Source organism: Aphelocoma coerulescens, assembly GCF_041296385.1.
Source record: "Aphelocoma coerulescens isolate FSJ_1873_10779 chromosome W unlocalized genomic scaffold, UR_Acoe_1.0 ChrW_unloc_scaf_1, whole genome shotgun sequence".
In the NCBI taxonomy this organism is placed as follows: Eukaryota; Metazoa; Chordata; class Aves; order Passeriformes; family Corvidae; genus Aphelocoma; species Aphelocoma coerulescens.
Window position 1 is genome coordinate 6,310,666 of NW_027184080.1, and position 17,901 is coordinate 6,328,566.

General features: G+C 47.6%; 1 long non-coding RNA gene across 1 annotated transcript in view; it reads left to right on the forward strand.

Moving 5' to 3' along the window:
* The first annotated feature begins 13,158 nt into the window (after positions 1-13,158).
* LOC138102776 (uncharacterized) overlaps positions 13,159-17,901 on the forward strand; it is a 50,664-nt gene continuing 45,921 nt past the window's right edge. The window contains exon 1 of the long non-coding RNA XR_011147534.1: positions 13,159-13,246. This is a non-coding gene — a long non-coding RNA (uncharacterized lncRNA). The remainder of the gene's footprint in view (positions 13,247-17,901) is intronic.

Here is a 17,901-nt window from a genome sequence, read left to right on the forward strand (position 1 = left end):
TGCAAAAGGCACACTGATTCTGCCAGACCAGGCAACTGGCCCATAACTGGACCCTGCCTTCTCCCCTTGAGTAGCAAAGAGGAGAGGGGCAGATAGGGTAGCCCCATTATCACAGACTGTACATGTGGCAGAGACACACTCGCCCGGGGACACTCCCAGCAGCACAGGTTCCGTGCGCCCCACTTCGCCCATGCTGGCCCCTTCCTGCCACCCACAGCTGCTTCGGTTTCTATCCAAAACAAAACTCGTTACTATGGAAACCACGAATGAGCCGTCCATGGTAGGAGCCACCTCTGTGGCCCCCCTACCAAAACCAGGCCGTGCAAAACTAACCCATTCCACCCCTCACCTCTGTGAATCACATATTTAAGAATTATCATTTAAACCATATTCAACATACAATCTTCACTGAGAACCACAAAAACCAACTAAACTAAACAGAAAGAAAAGGAAAAAATCTCCCCACACCAAATCCACCCTGTCATGGTTTGACACTGGCCAAACACCAGGCACCCACAGAAGTCGCTCTCACTCACCTGTTGCTGTCTGCCCCTGAGGTGCGGCACTGCCCCGGGACTGGCCAGACAAGTCCAGACTTGTTTCAACCATGTGTTCTGAATCCCCTTTGTTCTGAGCATGGGTAAAAACTCGAAAGTAACACAGATTCCCCCAAAATAGTCCAATTGTCTGGTTATCCCGGGTCCACCCCTAGCTCTCCCCTTTCCCTTCCCCCGAATAAAAGGTGACCAGAGCAGGCTTCGCCCCCTCTTGCTCTGGCCCCTGTTCTGTAAACAGCTGCTTCTCTCTCTCTCTCTCTCTCTCCCCCTCCAGGAGGAATGAACAAACAGGATTGAGGCACTGAGTTTGAGCTGTATTGTTGGGGTTCCTCCCCCCTGGCGTGGGGTCCTGGGAGAGGGGCCCTGGGGTGGAGGCATGGGTTTCACTACTCCCTGGTCAACCTTGTTCCCCATTGGTTGTTTTGTGTTCCCCTGCCCAGCAAGGACCCTCTGGTCCCGTGATTGCTACAGTTCCTCAGCAGTTGCCGGCCATGTGGCTGGAAAATAAACATCTCTCTGAAAACAACTACCAAGAATTGGTCCTTATAATTTTCCACGGGCCTCGCTGTATATACGTGTTGTAGGAATCCCCACTACAACACTGTATTTCTACCTCTTTGCTTCTGCTATTGACATTAGCTTTACAGCTATCGTTTGCTGCATTTCAGAGCCACCGAGTAGCTGGATTGCCTGTGCCATCTCTCTAGGCAGCTCGGGGCTTTCTAAGGCACAGAACGGTGAGCTGAATGACTGAGCAAGCTGAGAACATCTCCTCACACACCCTCCCCTGCTACAGCTGGGCAGAGGAGAGGAAAAAATTAACAAAGAGTTCATGAGTTGAGATAAGGACCAGGAGAAAACACTCCAAGGGCAAAACAGGCCCAACTTAAAGGTACAAAGTGAATGTATTGCTAACAAAATCAGAGGAGGATACTGAGAAGTAAAATAAGCCCTTAAAACCACTTTTTCTTCCCCCAATCCCTCCCTCCTTTCCACCAACAGTGCAGGGAGACAGGGTGTGGGGGGTTGGTCAGTTCACCACCAAAGGTTTTCTTCCACTGTGCTCAGGGAGAGAAGTCATTCCCCTGTGAGACCGTGGGGTCCCTCCCTCAGGAGACAGTTCTCCATGAACTTCTCCAGTGTAGTTCCGCTCTCACAAGCAGCAGTCCTCCCAAAACTGCTGCAACGTGAGTCCCTCCCATGGGCAAACAGTCCTCCAAAAACTGCTGCAGCATGGGTCACTCTTCTACCCCATGCAGTCCTCCAAGGACAGGCTCCTCCATCCTGGAAGCAGGGGCCCCCTCTCTCTACTGTGTCTCCCACTGGATCACAGCCTCCTCCAGGCATCTACCTGCTCTGGCATGAGCACCTCCCCCACAGGCTGTGGGTGGATCTCTGTAGATACAAAAATGCTGCTAGCAAGGATTTTCTTGCTATTTTCTAAGTCCGTGAGAGACTTTTCTCTCTCACAGAAGAGGTGGCAGGGAATGTAAACAACCAAGACACCTGCAACCTTGAAAAGTCTTGTTTAGGGTATAGTAGAAAAAAATTTTGACAATGGATGTTTTAGGATTTTAGCCAATCACCCCCAAGGGGTGGCTGATCCTTTGTCCAATTAGACTATGAAGAAAAAAGTCTATAAAAGAGTTTGTAAAATAATTAAATAAATCAATCTTGCTGCACAATTCCTGCCTTCTGGATCTTCTCTCCTCCTCCTCCCTATGGCTGCGGGACATGGTGATATACCCTAGGGCCCAGGCCTGCAGTAATAGATCTCTGCATCCCCTGTAGACCCCCATGGGCTGCAGGGGGACAGCCTGCTTCACCATGGTCTTCACCATGGCTTGCAGAGGAATATTGGCTCCGGTGTCTGGAGCACGTCCTCCCCCTCCTTCTCCACTGACCTTGGTGTCTCCATGTTGTTTCCCTCACATGTTCTCACCTCCTCCTCTTCTCAAGCTCAAATTCAAATTGCACCCCCACCTTAGTTTTGATTTTGTTCTTAAATATGTGTTGGGGTTTTAGGAGTTTCTCTTCTGTTTTCTTTTTCTGTTAAAGAACTTTCCCCATACATGTTGCCAGGGGGACAAATTACTGGGTGCTTAAGAAAAACAAAAGGCCTGGCCAGAGGGGGAGGGATCCATCTGGCTACTCTTTTTCACTTGGGCTTGTGAGCCAGGAGTCCGCGGCGTTTGGACAGAGAGGGAGGCTGGAAGGAATTCGTCAGCACCGAAGACTTCTGCTTTTTCGGCTGCCTTCCTTCCTTCTACCGGAGAAACCCTGGGATTCCCAAGCCCACCTTCCCTGCCCCTCTGGGAGCTGGGCTGCGGCTTCCCTGCCCCTGCTTCAAGCCTTCGCTACTCTGTAGCCCTGTACACCTTGCCTGCCCAGACCTCCAGGGGTTTTCCACCACAGTTCCAGAGTTCGATACATCTCCTCTGCCACCCGGGATTTGTGCTCGTCCCTGCTGTTCCAGTCTGCTGGTCCCGAGGGTCTGGTCAGACACCGGGAACGGCTGCCCAGGGGGTTTGTGAAGCCTTTGTTGCATCTCTTCCTGGGACCCCAGGCCACCATTGCCGCGTGCTCCCCGAGCTCGCTCCGGAGCGCTCCCTGCAGCCGCGGGGAAACCATCGCACCTGCCCTGCTCACCAGGAGCCACCAGCGCCCCTGCCGGCTGCGACCGTAACTGCACCAAAGGGGAAAGGGCCTGACAGCCGAGAAGGCTGGGACTGGGTTTGGGATTGTTTGCTGTTACTGCCATAGTTATTGTTGTTTCTTTGCCTTGTTATACACATATAGATATATATTAGTAAAGAACTGTTATTCCTGTTCCTCATATCTTCACCTGAAAGCCCCTTAATTTCAAAATTATAATAATTTGGATGGAAGGGAGTTGCAATTTTTTTTCTTCCATTTCAAGGGAGACTCCTTCCTTCCTTGGCAGACACCTGTCTTTCAAACCAAGACACTATGTTATCACAGAGGTGTTACAAACCTCTCTAATTGGCCTAGGCTTGGCCAGAGGCATGTCCATCTTCAGAGTCATCAGGGATTGCCGGACATGGTGGAAGCTTCTAGCAGCTTCTCACAGAAGCCACCTCTGTGGCCCCCCTGCTACCAAAAACCAGGCTGTGCAAAACCAACCCAGCCCCCTCCTTGATTTTGTCCAGGTCCCTCTGGATGGCATCCTGTCCTTCAGGTATGTCAATTGCACCACTCAGCTTGGTGTCATCAGCAAATTTGCTAAGGGTGCACTTGATCCCTTTGTCTGTGTCATTAATGATGATATTAAATGGCACTGGTCCCAATACAGACGCCTGAGGGACACCACTTGTCAGTGATGTCCATTGGGACTCTGAGCCATTGACCACCATCCTCTGGATGTTGATGCCAAACTGATTTTTGCTTTTATATATACTTCATATATTTGTAGCCCTATAGCCTATTATTGTATAACTATATAGATTCATAGCTAGTAAGTTTCCTAACCTGTTAGAAAGAAAGACAAAACACATTCCTAGGGCCCTATCTTCTGAGAACCAAGGTTGAGATACTTTCTCATAAACAAAGTAGACCTAGTAGCGAGGAAGGGGGGCTTCAGAAGAGGGTTGAACCAAGGGGGAGAATTACCTCATCACCTGTGTTTCTAATTGGGGGTTCTTGTCAATTATGCTAATTTGCCAAACTTATGAAACTGTACTCGCTCTATGTCCTGTGTGCATCTTTGGCGCATTTTCGGCGTGTTGTGCACCTGAAGTGACCCTACATAAAAGGTAAAATTTATCACCTAACCATGTCTGGCTCATGATTTCAGGGGCCAAAAAGGCAACAATGTGACCATCCAACCATTTTCTTATCCATCTAACAGTCAACTCATTGAATCCATCTCTCTCCAATTTCGAGAGAAGGATGTTGTGGGGGACTGTGTCAAAGGATTTAAAGAGATCCATATAAATGACATCTGTAGCCCTTCCCTTGTCCATCGATATAGTCACCCCATCATAGAAGGCCACAGGGTGGTGAGGCAGGACTTGCCTTTGGTGAAGCTGTGCTGGTTGTCCCAAATCACTTCCCTGTCCTCTATGTGCCTTAGCAGTGTCTTAGTTTGAAAGACAGGCATCTGCTAAGGAAGGCAGAAGCCTCCCTTGGAGTAGCAGATGTAACCCCTTTCCCTCCGAGTTATTATAATTTTGAAATCAAGGGCCTTTAGGCAAAGATGTGGGAAAATAGGAATAACAGTTCTTTACTATTATATATATAACCAGTCAAACAAAACAACAATAACTATGGCAGTAACAGCAAACAATCACAAACCCAGTCCCAGCCTTCTCAGCTGTCAGGCCCTTTCCCCTTGGGTGCAGTTCCGCTTGCAGCCGGCAGGGGCGCTGGTGGCTCCCGGTGATCAGGGCAGGTGCGATGCTTTCCCCTCGGGGAGCACGCAGCACTGGTGCCCTGGGATCCCGGGGAAGGATGGAACAAAGGCTTCACAAACCACCGGGCAGCCGATCCCGGACTCTCGGGAACAGCAGGCTGGAACGGCAGGCTGGAGTGGCAGGCACAAGCACAAATCCCGGGTGGCAGATGAGATGTATCCAAAAGGGGAACCCCCTGGAGGTCCAGGCAGGCAGGGCGAGCACGGCTACAATGCAGCGAAGGCTCGAAGCAGCAGCGGGGCAGGGCAGCCACAGCCCAGCCTCCAGCAGGGCAGGGAAAACGGCTTTGGGATCCCGGCGTTGTTTCCAGAAGAAAGAAAAACGGCCGAAAAAAGGAACCAGCAGCTCCTTTCTCTGCAGCTTCTCTCTCCGGACGCTGAGAGCGAACTGAACCCACACCCAGGTGAAACAAAAGACTAGCCAGGCCCTTTTGTCTTCTCTTAAGCACCCAGCGATTTATCATCTTAGTAACAGAATGGGGGAAAATTCCTTTAACAGAAAAAAAACTAGATCTCTTAAAACCCCAACACAGAGCTTCTAGGAGGATCTGTTCCATGATCTTCCCAGGCACAGAGGTGATGCTGACAGGTCAGTAGTTCCCAGGGTCCTCCTTTCTACCCTTTTTAAAGATGAGTACAGTGTTTCCCCTTTTCCAGTCACCTGGGACTTCTCCTGAATGCTATGACTTTTCAAATATCATGGAGATTGGCTTGGAAACTACATCAGCCAATTCTCTCAGGACTCTGGGATGCATCTCGTTGGGTCCGATACACTTATGCATGTTCAGGTTTCTCAGGTGGTCATAAACCTGATTTTCACTTACAGTGGGAGGGACTTTGCTCCCCCAGTCCCCATCCTGCTGTCCACCCACTTGAGAGGCGTGGGAAGAGAGGTTGCCACTAAAGACTGAGGCAAAAAAGCTATCGAGCAGCTCAGCTGTTTCCTCATCTGTTGTTTCCAGTTTATCAGTGTTGTTTATCGGGAGGGGGGGGGATATGCTTTCTTTGACCTTTCTTTTCTGGCTGACATAACTGTAGAAGCCCTTCTTGTTATTCTTTGCATCCCTTGCCAGGCTCAGTTCCAGCTTCACCTTGTCCTTCCTTACCGCATGCCTACACAACCCAACTTCATCTTTATACTCTTCCCAGGTCACCTGTCCTTGTTTCCACTGCCTGTGCATTTGTTTCTTTCTCTTTAGTTTGACCAGCACTTCCCTACTCAGCCATGCTGGTCTCTTGTGTTCCTTGCCCGATTTCTTGCTCCTGGGGATCGCAAGCTCTTGCGCTCTATGGAAGTCTTCATTAAAGATCTGCCAGCTCAGTTCCATTCCCTTGTCCTGGAGGGCAGTGTCCCAGGGGATCCTATTGACTATCTCCTTGAAGAGCTGGAAGTTTGCTTTCCTAAAGTTCAGGGGCCTAACTTTCCTCCTTACCTGACCCTTGTCCCTCAGGACTGAAAACTCCACTGATGCATGATCACTGCAGCCTAGGCTGCCTCCAGTCTTGACATCCCCAATTAGTTTGCTTATGTTGGTGACCATCAGATCCAGTATCTCATCCCCTCTGGTAGGGCTGTCTATTACCTGGCTCAAGAAGTTATCCTACATGCATTCCAGGAGTCTCCTGGATCGCCTACAGCTCACCGAGCTACTTCCCCAGCAGACATCAGGGTGGTTGAAGTCCCCTGGCAGAACAAGAGCCTGTGAGCACAATGCCCCCTGCAGCTGGAGCAAGATGGCTTCATCAATAGGTTCCTCTTGGTCAGGCAGCCTGTAGCCACCAGCCACACGGTTCCCTTTGTTGCCTCAGTCTCTGATTCTTACCCACAGGTTTTTGACCTGCTCATGGCTGTTCTTTGTTGCTGCCTGTTCTGAGCTTCCCCTCCCCCTCCCAAAGACATGTGCTCCTGCCACGTGCTCCGAGCTCCTTTGTTTGAAGTGCGGGCAAAACCAATGTAACTCAAACTCTTCAGCAGTGTCTGATTGGCCGGTCACCCCGGGTCCGCCCCCAGTCCTCCCCTTCCCCCTTCTCCGAATAAAGGATAGTCGAGGGGAGGCTCCGCTCTCTCTCTCAGCTCAGCTTTTCCTGTGAACATCTGTGGTCGTCTCTCTCCTTTTTAAGGCTTCTAACTGCAGGGAATTGAGCGGGCAGGGAGCTATATTTCTCCCTCTTTGCTTCTGCTGATGGTATTTGCTCTGCAGCTGATACAGGTACCGATTCAGAGCTATTAACGTGCTAGATAGCCTGTGCTGCCTCTCTGGGTTGCTCGAGGCCTTCTAAGGCATTGAAATACAAGCGCTAGCCGGTATAAAGCTGAAAAGATACCATCCACATTTGGCGCTCAACGTGCTATCTCTGAACTCCGGTTCTGAGAGACTTTCAGGGTGTCCCGGCAGCTGTGTGTCTGCTGGAGTTAGCTCTGCACGTCGTGCTGTGCTGTCGGGAGAGGCGCAGGAGACACGCCACCATGATTTCATGATCAGCAAGTCTCAACTTTATTGTCTTCTCATCTCATACAGCACTTAAACAGCTGATACATATTGCAAAAGCTGAGCTCATGATTGGTCATCTTCTCTCGTGGGAACAACACGCCTTTCCACATTCCAGTCTGCTCCTTCTGCGGGGCTGGCTGGTTTGTATCCTGTTACATATCCTGCTGATAAGAAACCGCTTTTCCTAAGATAAACTGACCCTGCATTCCGCAAGGCTCTATCTTATCATGTCCTCTACTGTGCAACCATTCCTCAGATAAGCTCTCCACACTGTGCCAGCTCTGTGTAGCGAGCTGTTACTGTTTGCGTAACAGTGAGCCCAGAGGCTCAGCCTGTACCCCCCCCACACACACCACGTGGCGAGGGAACGGCTGGTAAGCAGAAGACCCTTCTCGCATGTTTTTTTTTCTCCGGACCTGCTTTCCTGTGGTAAAATCCAGATTTCTGGTGAGTATTTCCCTGCTGGTTTAGGGGCTCCTGTCTTAAGCTGGTGCCGGTTCAAACTTTCTCTTTTTTTCCTCCTTTTTGGCGATTTGGGGTTGAGGTTTGTGGTGTTGCATTCATAAGGGGATCTGAAGTTTCTGCACACCATAGAGAAATATACCACCAAGTTCAAAGCTACCTTTCCTTAACTGGGCATAAATAGCCTAAAAATCTAGTTCAATCTTTTGTACAATGGCTTTTTCAGTACTTTCCTAATCTTACCTCCGAAGACATAAGATCTCCTGAATTTTGGGATAAGGTGGGGAGAAAACTTTCCTCTCTTAGGCGTGCAGGAGATGAAACAGTTTCAAAATTCTTTCCTCTCCTGTTACTAAGTTATACTTTGCCTGAGAAAAAGGCAGTACATGAAAAGCCTCTGCAAGAAACCCCTGTTAATTCCCTTATACCCTCTTCCAACCCCTTTGTCCCAGACCCCTCTTCCCCTAAGCTGGTAAACACAGCTAGAGCAGACTGCTTTTTAGTACAGGAGAGCTATCGTCCTCCTGGCTCACCCGCGTTTCCTCAGCACCCTGCCTCGGACGGGAATCCGGAGCCGTTCCCAGGACCTTCCCAACCCCTTTTCTCCACTCCCCTGTCCCCAGTTTCTAGCCCTCATGTTTCAAGCGCGCGTAAAATCCCCTTCTCCCCTGATCTCTTTTTTCCCAGGGACAGCCATTGTCATATGCTCGCAGCCCGGGGAAAAACCCCTCCCCCCAACCCCTTTTCTCTGAGTTTGTTTGTCTCCAATAATGGCGGCCGTGATGTTCCTTCCTCTCCAAACTACACCTCCCACAATCCCTTTCTCCCCCACCCCACAAACCCCTTCTTGTCCCCATCCCCTCCCACTCCCGCGTCACAACCTGACCCCACCCCCACAGCATCGTGTTTCACCCGTCCCTCTGTGCCCGCCCATGGCTCAAGTACCGCCCCTGCCTCCCACAACCTCGCCCCCAACCCCTCCCCTTTTCCGGCCGTGTCCCCGCCTCCACTCCCCGCCCCTGCGCCTCCACTCCCCGCCCCTGCTTCCTATTGTCCCGCCCCCGGTTCCCACAATCCTGTGAATACCTTTCTAAATCCGGGAACCTATGGCTACCAGGAAGTAACTCCAACTGCTTCTACTACACTCTCTCCTACTAGCAATGGAGCAAACCCCGACTGGAAACCCTTACCTTATTCTAATATTAAGGATTTGTGCAAGGCCATTAAGGAGTTTGGAATGCATAGTAATTATTTTAAGAGCCTTTTAAGTGCTACTTTTGCAACTCACTTACTGGTACCTCATGATTTACTTACATTGATGCAAACTCTTCTCACACCTGGTGATTTTATGATGTGGAAAAAGCAATGGAAAATAATTTTATCTGATTTATTAAAAATTTTGTGGCAAACTCCAGATAATTACCTGGACCTTGAGAATAACTATATCACATTAGACCTTTTATCTGGTGACAATAATATGGCAAATCCTCAAAAACAAGCAATGCTTATCCCTTGTCCAGTTCTTACTGAAATCACACGTGCTGCTGAAAAGGCCTTAACATTACTACCATCTCAAACTCCTAACTCTCATTATACCACCATCAAGCAATTGCCAAATGAAAATATTTTTCACTTTTATAACCGTTTGTGCGAAGCTGTCTCTTCCCAGGTCCCTAATCCTGACCTCCGACAAGCGCTCCTACTCGAACTTCTCCAAGTTAATACGAATGATGCTTGCAAACAGGTCATCCTCACTCTCCCTCTTCATCTTCCTCCTCCTACTGTTGAATCCATCCTCGAAGTCTGTACAAAGAAGGTGCAGTTGAACACAGCTGCTCCCTTTTTGAAAAAAGTGGGGATGGTTGGGGAAGTTGTAGAGAAAGTTTACGGGTACAGGAGAAACTCAATTGCGTGGTAACCTTATATGCTATCGTTGTCAGAAAAAGGGACATGTAGCTCGCAATTGCAGAGCGATTATAACTGCTGATAAAAACTCTCCAAAGAATGTTTCCCCAGGTCAACAGCAGGGAAACCAGCAACTCAACGCGTCCTAACAGCTCCGCGTTCAGACATAAATAAGGCTGCAGACAAAGCAACTTGGACTTCTGGACTCAGGTTTAAGGTAACCTGTGCTAAAACACACCATTTCAACAACAACAAACAGACTGTAATACCCATTTCATTCCAGAATGTGGACCACATGCAAGAGTTTACATACCTTTTTGTTATTGGGGACACTCAGGAAACACCTGCTGGGATAGAGGTTACACCCACACTCATGAAAGTGGATCAGAACGGGTGTTCTAACGTAATGGTACAATGTATATATCCGCTGTACTTTATGCAAAAGGGTCAAGTCATCGCACAGGCCATTCCACTGCCCAAATACCTGCCCACAGATGGTCATATCCCAGCCATCTGTTGGACTGAGGTTTTGGGAAATGACAAACCTATAATAGAATGTAAGCTCCGTCACAAATCACGTAAAATCAGTATAATGGGAATGATAGACACAGGTGATGATGTGACTGTCATTCCATTTGATAAGTGGCCTGAGAAATGGGAGCTACAATCTCAGGGCATCATACATGGGATTGGAGGTACCCAAATTGCAAAGCAATCCAAATACACCATCCAAATTGAAGGTCCTGAAGGACAAATAGCAACTTTTCGTCCATATGTCCTGGACACCAAATTCACCCTGTGGGGAAGGGATGCCATGTCTCAGTGGGGAACAAAAATTGATATCACCCCTAGATATCAAAATTTTCTCTTGCAGGCCACTGAAGCAGAGTGCCATCCACAAAAATTAACTTGGAAAACAGATGAACCCGTGCAAGTTAAACAGTGGTCTCTAAAAAAAGAAAACTTAGAGGCACTCAAAACATTAGTAGATGAACAATTGGCTAAAGGAAATATAGTTCCAACTAACAGCCCATGGAACACACCCGTGTTTGTAATTCAAAAACTGGGTAAGAAAAAATATAGGCTACTCCAAGATCTTAGAGAAGTTAATAAGGTTATTGAAGACATGGGACCCCTTCAACCAGGTATGCCATCACCTTCAATGCTCCCACAACATTGGCATTTAGCTGTTCTTGACATTAAAGATTGCTTCTTTCATATTCCACTCCATCCTGCAGATGCCCCTCGATTTGCATTTTCTGTACCCTCTCTTAATCATGAAACCCCCATGGAACGTTACCATTGGCTTGTGCTTCCCCAAGGTATGAAAAATTCCCCAACTCTCTGCCAAGAGTATATTGCTAAAATTCTATCTCCCATCCGTGCCAAAGCAGAGAAAGCCATCATCCTGCATTACATGGATGATGTGCTGGTGTGTGCTCCCAATAATCAGTATCTTGAGCAGACACTTAACATGGTGATTGAGGCCCTAGAGGCCAAGGGCTTTGAATTACAACCTGAAAAAATGCAGAGAACAAGCCCTTGGAAATACCTCGGACTCAAAATCACAGAAACCTCTATCACCCCAACACCCGTCACCATTAATAATAACCCAAAAACATTAGAGGAAGTGCAACAGATCTGTGGGACACTGACCTATTTAAAACCCTGGTTAGGACTCACCACAGAGGATGTAGCTCCTATTGCAAACCTGTTGCAAGGGGAAGGCGGTCCAGCATCCCCCAGATCCCTGACAGAAGAGGCAAGGCAGTCTCTCAGAAAGATACAAGAGCTCATTTCCACCAGACAAGCACACAGGTATCAGCCCTCCCTACCCTTTAAGCTTGTCACTCTAGGGAAGGCACCAGTCTTTCATGGCCTCATATTTCAGTGGGACAAAGAGCAGAAGGAACCCCTCATCATAATTGAATGGGTATTCCTTCCACTCCAACCTCCTAAAACCATCACACAGCCACAAGAATTAATAGCAAAAATTATCATGAAGGGTAGAGCAAGGCTCCGCACCCTGGCAGGATGTGACTTTGCATGCATCTACTTACCGGTAACAACTGACGCATTAGATCACCTACTTCAAAATAATATAAATTCACAATTTGCATTAGATAGTTACTCAGGCCAAATCTCAATTCATTACCCAAAACATAACATGTTTAATCTGGCATTCTCTTTCGTCCCTCGAGAGATTCAAAGCAGAAAATCCCTCGATGCGATTACCGTTTTTAGTGATGCGTCAGGGAAAAGTAAGAAGTCCGTGGTCACGTGGAGAAATTCAAAGACGCAAAAGGGGGAATCTGACATCAAGGTAATCCAAGGATCACCACAAGTAGCTGAATTAGCAGCTGTCATTAGAGCATTTGAGAGGTTCAAAGAACCCTTTAATTTGGTCACAGACTCAGCATATGTAGCTGGAGTAACTGTTAGAGCTGAGCATGCTCTCCTAAAAGAAATCTCAAACAAAAAAATTTATGATTTACTCTCAAAATTAATTTATCTGGTTTCCCACAGAGAGCATCCCTATTTTGTCATGCATGTGAGGTCACATACGAACCTGCCAGGATTTATTGCAGAAGGTAATCGTAGAGCTGATGCTCTGGCTATGCCAGCAGACATAGTTCTATCAGCTGACTTACCAAAGCTCCCCCAAGTTTTCGAACAGGCAAAACTGAGCCATGCTATGTACCATCAAAATATTCATGCTCTTATCCGCATGTTCCATCTGTCGCAGACGCAGGCAAAAGCCATAGTGGCAACATGTCCCAACTGCCAGAAGCTACAGCTTCCATCACTGGGCATGGGAGTCAATCCCAGAGGCATTAATAGTGGTGAAGTGTGGCAGATGGACGTCACACATTTCCCTGAATTTGGGAGATTAAAATACGTTCATGTTTCTATTGATACCTTCTCTGGTGCTATGTATGCCTCTGCGCATGCAGGTGAAAAAGCTAAGGACGTTGAAAAACATCTTGTCCAAGCTTTTGCTGTGCTCAGTATAGCTGAGGAGATAAAAACTGATAATGGACCTGCCTACACCTCTCAGGAGTTTAAAAACTTCCGTCAGCAGTGGGGATTTCGACATGTTACAGGTATTCCTCACTCCCCAACTGGACAAGGCATTGTTGAACATTCCCATCAAACCCTCAAGTGAATGCTGCTACAACAATCAGGGACCACCAAACTCAACTCACCTGTCCTCAGACTCAGCAAAGCACTGTTTACCATAAACTTCCTGAATGGCACCTTTGAGGATCCAAACCCTCCCATCTATTGTCATTTCCAGAACACCGGGAGACAGAAACTGAAGGAAAATCCAGAAGTCCTGATCTGGGACCCAGAGACTCAGAAAATCCAAGGACCATACAAACTTGTGACTTGGGGACGTGAGTATGCCAGTGTATCTACCCCTCAAGGACTGAGATGGATCCAGGGAAATGGGTAAAAGCTTATGTCACTTCCTCAAAAATTAAGGAGGTTAAAACTGCCTCCTGTTTTAGACGCCGTAAGAAGGATCCTGATCTTGCACCCTCATGTAAACCCCCTACGGCAGATTTTGATGTTAATCCCTTAAGTTGCACTGTTTTGCACTCAGGTTTTGCACTGTACTCTGTAAATCTTTGTCCTGATACTCCATACCATAGATGTCCTGACTAGCCCCTGAGTTTTGACTGGGGAACTAGTTTAAAGGCATCCTAGGTACTATCGAGTTGTAGGGATAATAGATTCCAATTATGTTTTGCACTGTTATTTTCTTACTGTTCTATGCACTTTAAGTTACTAAGAGTTACAACCCAGCTTTAAAGAAAAAAAAATAGGGAATTGTTGCTGCCTGTTCTGGGCTTCCCCTCCCCCTCCCAAAGACACTTGCTCCTGCCACGTGCTCTGAGCTCCTTTGTTCGAAGCGCGGGCAAAACCAATGTAACTCAAACTCTTCAGCAGTGTCTGATTGGCCGGTCACCCCGGATCTGCCCCCAGTCCTCCCCTTCCCCCTTCTCCGAATAAAGGATAGTCGAGGGGAGGCTCCACTCTCTCTCTCAGCTCAGCTTTTCCTGTGAACATCTGTGGTCGTCTCTCTCCTTTTTAAGGCTTCTAACTGCAGGGAATTGAGCTGGCAGGGAGCTATATTCCTCCCTCTTTGCTTCTGCTGATAGTATTTGCTCTGCAGCTGATACAGGTACCGATTCAGAGCTATTAACGTGCTAGATAGCCTGTGCTGCCTCTCTGGGTTGCTCGAGGCTTTCTAAGGCATTGAAATACAAGCGCTAGCCGGTATAAAGCTGAAAAGATACCATCCACAGTTCTTCAGAGACAGCTGTGTTATGAATGGAGACAAGAGCTTAGACAAGTCCTGCCTTTGAGTCAGATTTCTGGCAGTAGCTCTGTTTGAGGCAGCCTGCACCCCAAATATTTCTTTCTCCCAAGTTCTTAAGAATGGCCGATTAGGTTTATTATAAAATGAATTATTCTTTGAATAGACAAGATTAACAGACAGAAGACTTTAAACAGACTTACTTACTACACGGGATAAACAAAAAGAACTACTAGTAGATAAAAATACAGTGCACGATAAAAGGTACCTATATTACAGCTAGCAAAGGAACAGTATAGACTAGGAGTCAGTGTGACTTACCACCAAATTGATGATGGAGTACACATAAAGTCCTTTCACCCAATTCCCAGGAAAGTAACCATGGAGTTTGCTTCCAAACTTCAGGGAGAAGTTCTACATGTTTCCAGGGTGTGTGTAGGAGACTTCTAACTTCATGAATGTCCTGGTTTGAGACAAATTCAGAGGAACATCCGAAATGAACATCCTCTGATAGAAGGCAGGTTACAGCCAGGTTCGGAAAGAATTTTCCTCAGACGAAAGTGAAAGGAAAAAAACCTCTTTATTTAACAAACACAATGCATGCAGGCAAAGAAAAAGAATAATGCTACATAATAAAACCTCTTACTGTGGAGAGAACCTGGGTAGATTTTAGAGTCCTTTGTGGATGTGGCTTTCTCCTCTCTGGAGCTGGGGTTTGGCGTGGGCCCCTCCGGGCCTCAGTGGAAAGGCCTCCCAGTGAGGTTCTCATGTTCTGGTGTTCTGAACAGTTCCAGAAGAGAAGAAGAAGCCAAAGTCCCAGGGCTCTGTACTTTAGCTAATGAACAAGAAACTAGCTAAAAAGCAAAAGGAATGTAACTCTCTTCCCTGCTGCAGAAGCAGAGCAGCCAGGCAGGAGAAGCCAGCGAACTTATCTGTGTTTTGAAGACATCGCCAAAGGAATTCCACTGGCTCTCCCCGCCTCTCTTAAAGGTACAGAAAGGCACAGGGCTCACATCTGGCATAGGGCAGATGATAGGGAATACAGTATCATACAGTCACCCCAGGACATTCCACCCCTTATTCCATACCATCAGCTTAATGCCCAAAGTAATATATTCAAACTCTACACACACACAAATATGCATACATATATATACACAGCTATGTACAAACAGTGACAGTGACACTCAGCAAGCAGTGGTATACAGGCATTCCACATTAGAGGGGGCTCTAACCCAACAATCAGATCTTCTTGCAGTACACAATGTGTTGTTCCATCTCTCTGCATAACCCACCATGTGCAACCTGGTCCCTGAGCAAAGACAACTGTTGGGGTTCCTCCCCCCTGGCGTGGGGTCCAGGGGGAGGGGACCCTGGAGCAGAGGCATGGCCTACGGGGTTTCCCTACTCCCTGGTCAATCTTGCTCTCCATTGGTTATTTTGTGTTCCCCTGCCCAGGGAGGACCCTGGTTGTCCCATGATTTCTCAGTTCTTCAGCAGGCCCCCGGCCATGTGGCTGGAGAATAAAGATCTCTGAAACTTCTATCAAGAATTGGTCCCTATTTCTTTCCACGGGCCTCGCTGTCTGCACATGTTGCAGAAATCCCCGCTGCAACAGACAAACCCACGGATGGGTTTCCCTGTGGGAATTAACAGCAGGTCAGTATTACCGCAGGCCTGGTTCCTACGGTATATCACCGTGTCCCGCAGCCATAGGGAGGAGGAGGAGGAGAAGATCCAGCAGGCAGGAATTGTGCAGCAAGATTGATTGATTTAATTATTTTACAAACTCTTTTATAGACTATTTTCTTCTAAGTCTAATTGGACAAAGGACCAGCCACCCCTTGGGGGTGATTGGCTAAAATCCTAAAACATCCATTGTCAAAATATTTTTCGACTATACCATAAACAAGACTTTTCAAGGTTGCAGGTGTCTTGGTTGTTTACATTCCCTGCCACCTCTTCTGTGAGAGAGAAAAGTCTCTCACGGACTTAGAAAATAACAAGAAAATCCTTGCTAGCAGCATTTTTGTATCTACAATTCCCCCTTTTTGTTTTATAAGATAACAACTCTACTATTAATGCCAAATAGAAATCTACATCAGTTATTAATTCTAAATATGTCCTTAAGGCTTTAACTATCTGACTCCATAACAAGAAATTTAAACTTCAGTCTCTGCTTGTAGAAGGACCATCCCAGTCTCTGCTTGTAGAAGGACCCATCTGCCTGATGGTTGACATCCTGGTCATCATCAGAAGAGTCATTAGGCTGATGATCTACATTCTGGTCGCCATTTGGATGGTTGGCGTTCTGGCCATCATTTGGAGGTTGCCTGTTCTGCCTCTGGTGCTGTAGGTCAGGGCGAACACATTTTGAAGGTAGCCACCGTATCCCAGTATCTGTGGAAACGCAAGCATACCCACGACCCCAAACGATAAGCTCATAAGGGCCTTCCCACTGGTTAGTGAGTAAATTCCGCACCCAGACTTTTGCCTGGGGCAGTTGTCTGTCACCTGCAGACTGCAATGAGAGAAAATGATTCAGAATAACAGGATTATTTGAATTCTGTGGTACTGTAAGGTGATTAATTGTATACAAAGCTTTTGCTAGTCAGCTCTGTGGGGGTTCTCCATGCATTCCCCTTTTCTGTTTGTCCAAAACATGCTTCAAGGTACCATGAGTGCGTTGAACAATGGCTTGGCCAGTAGGAGAATGTGGGATACCGAAGGTATGGTCTACACCCCATAGGTGTAAAAACTGCTACGCCTTCTCCGAGGCGTAGGCAGGACCATTACCGATTTTCACAGAAGCTGGCACGCCCAGGACTGAGAAAGCCAATTTCCAATGGGCAATGACATCACGGCCCTTCTCTCCAGTGTGAGCAGTAGCCCACATAGCCGAGGAGAAAGTGTCAATAGACGTGTACATATTTCAGCCGACAAAATTCAGGGATGTGAGTTACATCCCTTTGCCAAATCTGCAAAGTTTTTAGCCCCCTGGGGTTTACCCCTCCTGGCAAAGGCGCAGCGAGTCCATGACAGTCAGCACAAGCGCTGACAGTGTCGCGCGCCTCGGTTGGCGTTAAATGAAACTGCTTCTGCAGGGTATGTGCACTTTGATGGAAAAAAACGTGCGATGCCTTGGCTTGTGAAATTCTGTCAGGCTGAGGCCTTACCCATGCAGATTTGGCCAGCATGTCAGCCCTGGCATTGCCTTCTCTTAGAAACCCTGGCAAATTGGTGTGGCTTCGAATGTGCAGAATGTAATACGGATGCACTCGAGCCTGAATTGCAGACCACAAGGTTTGCAACAGCGAAAACAGAGCCGCATTGTTCACCTCCTTCAGAAGTGAACAATCTAAGCGTTGGGTGATATCTGCTACATAAGCAGAGTCAGTAACCAAATTCAAAGGTTCCTGTGAGAATCGCTGAAAAGCCATGGTAACAGCCCTTAATTCAACTAACTGAGCAGAGTCTGACTTGGATTGTTGTGTTAATGAACCACTGCAAAGGCAGTGTAGGATACTGTGTGCCCTTACGGCTGCGGTGTGGACGTCAAACCCGTCTGATCCGTGGTTGCTGTCTAATCCTTGAGTGCCGTCTCTAGGGTGGCTGGGTAGGCCTGTGCCTGTACCTGTGCCACTCTCTGGGGGAGCAACTGCATCGGAGAGCAATTCCCCCTCCTTGCACCCTGACGGAAGTTTCCCGGCAAAGGCCGACCATCGGCAT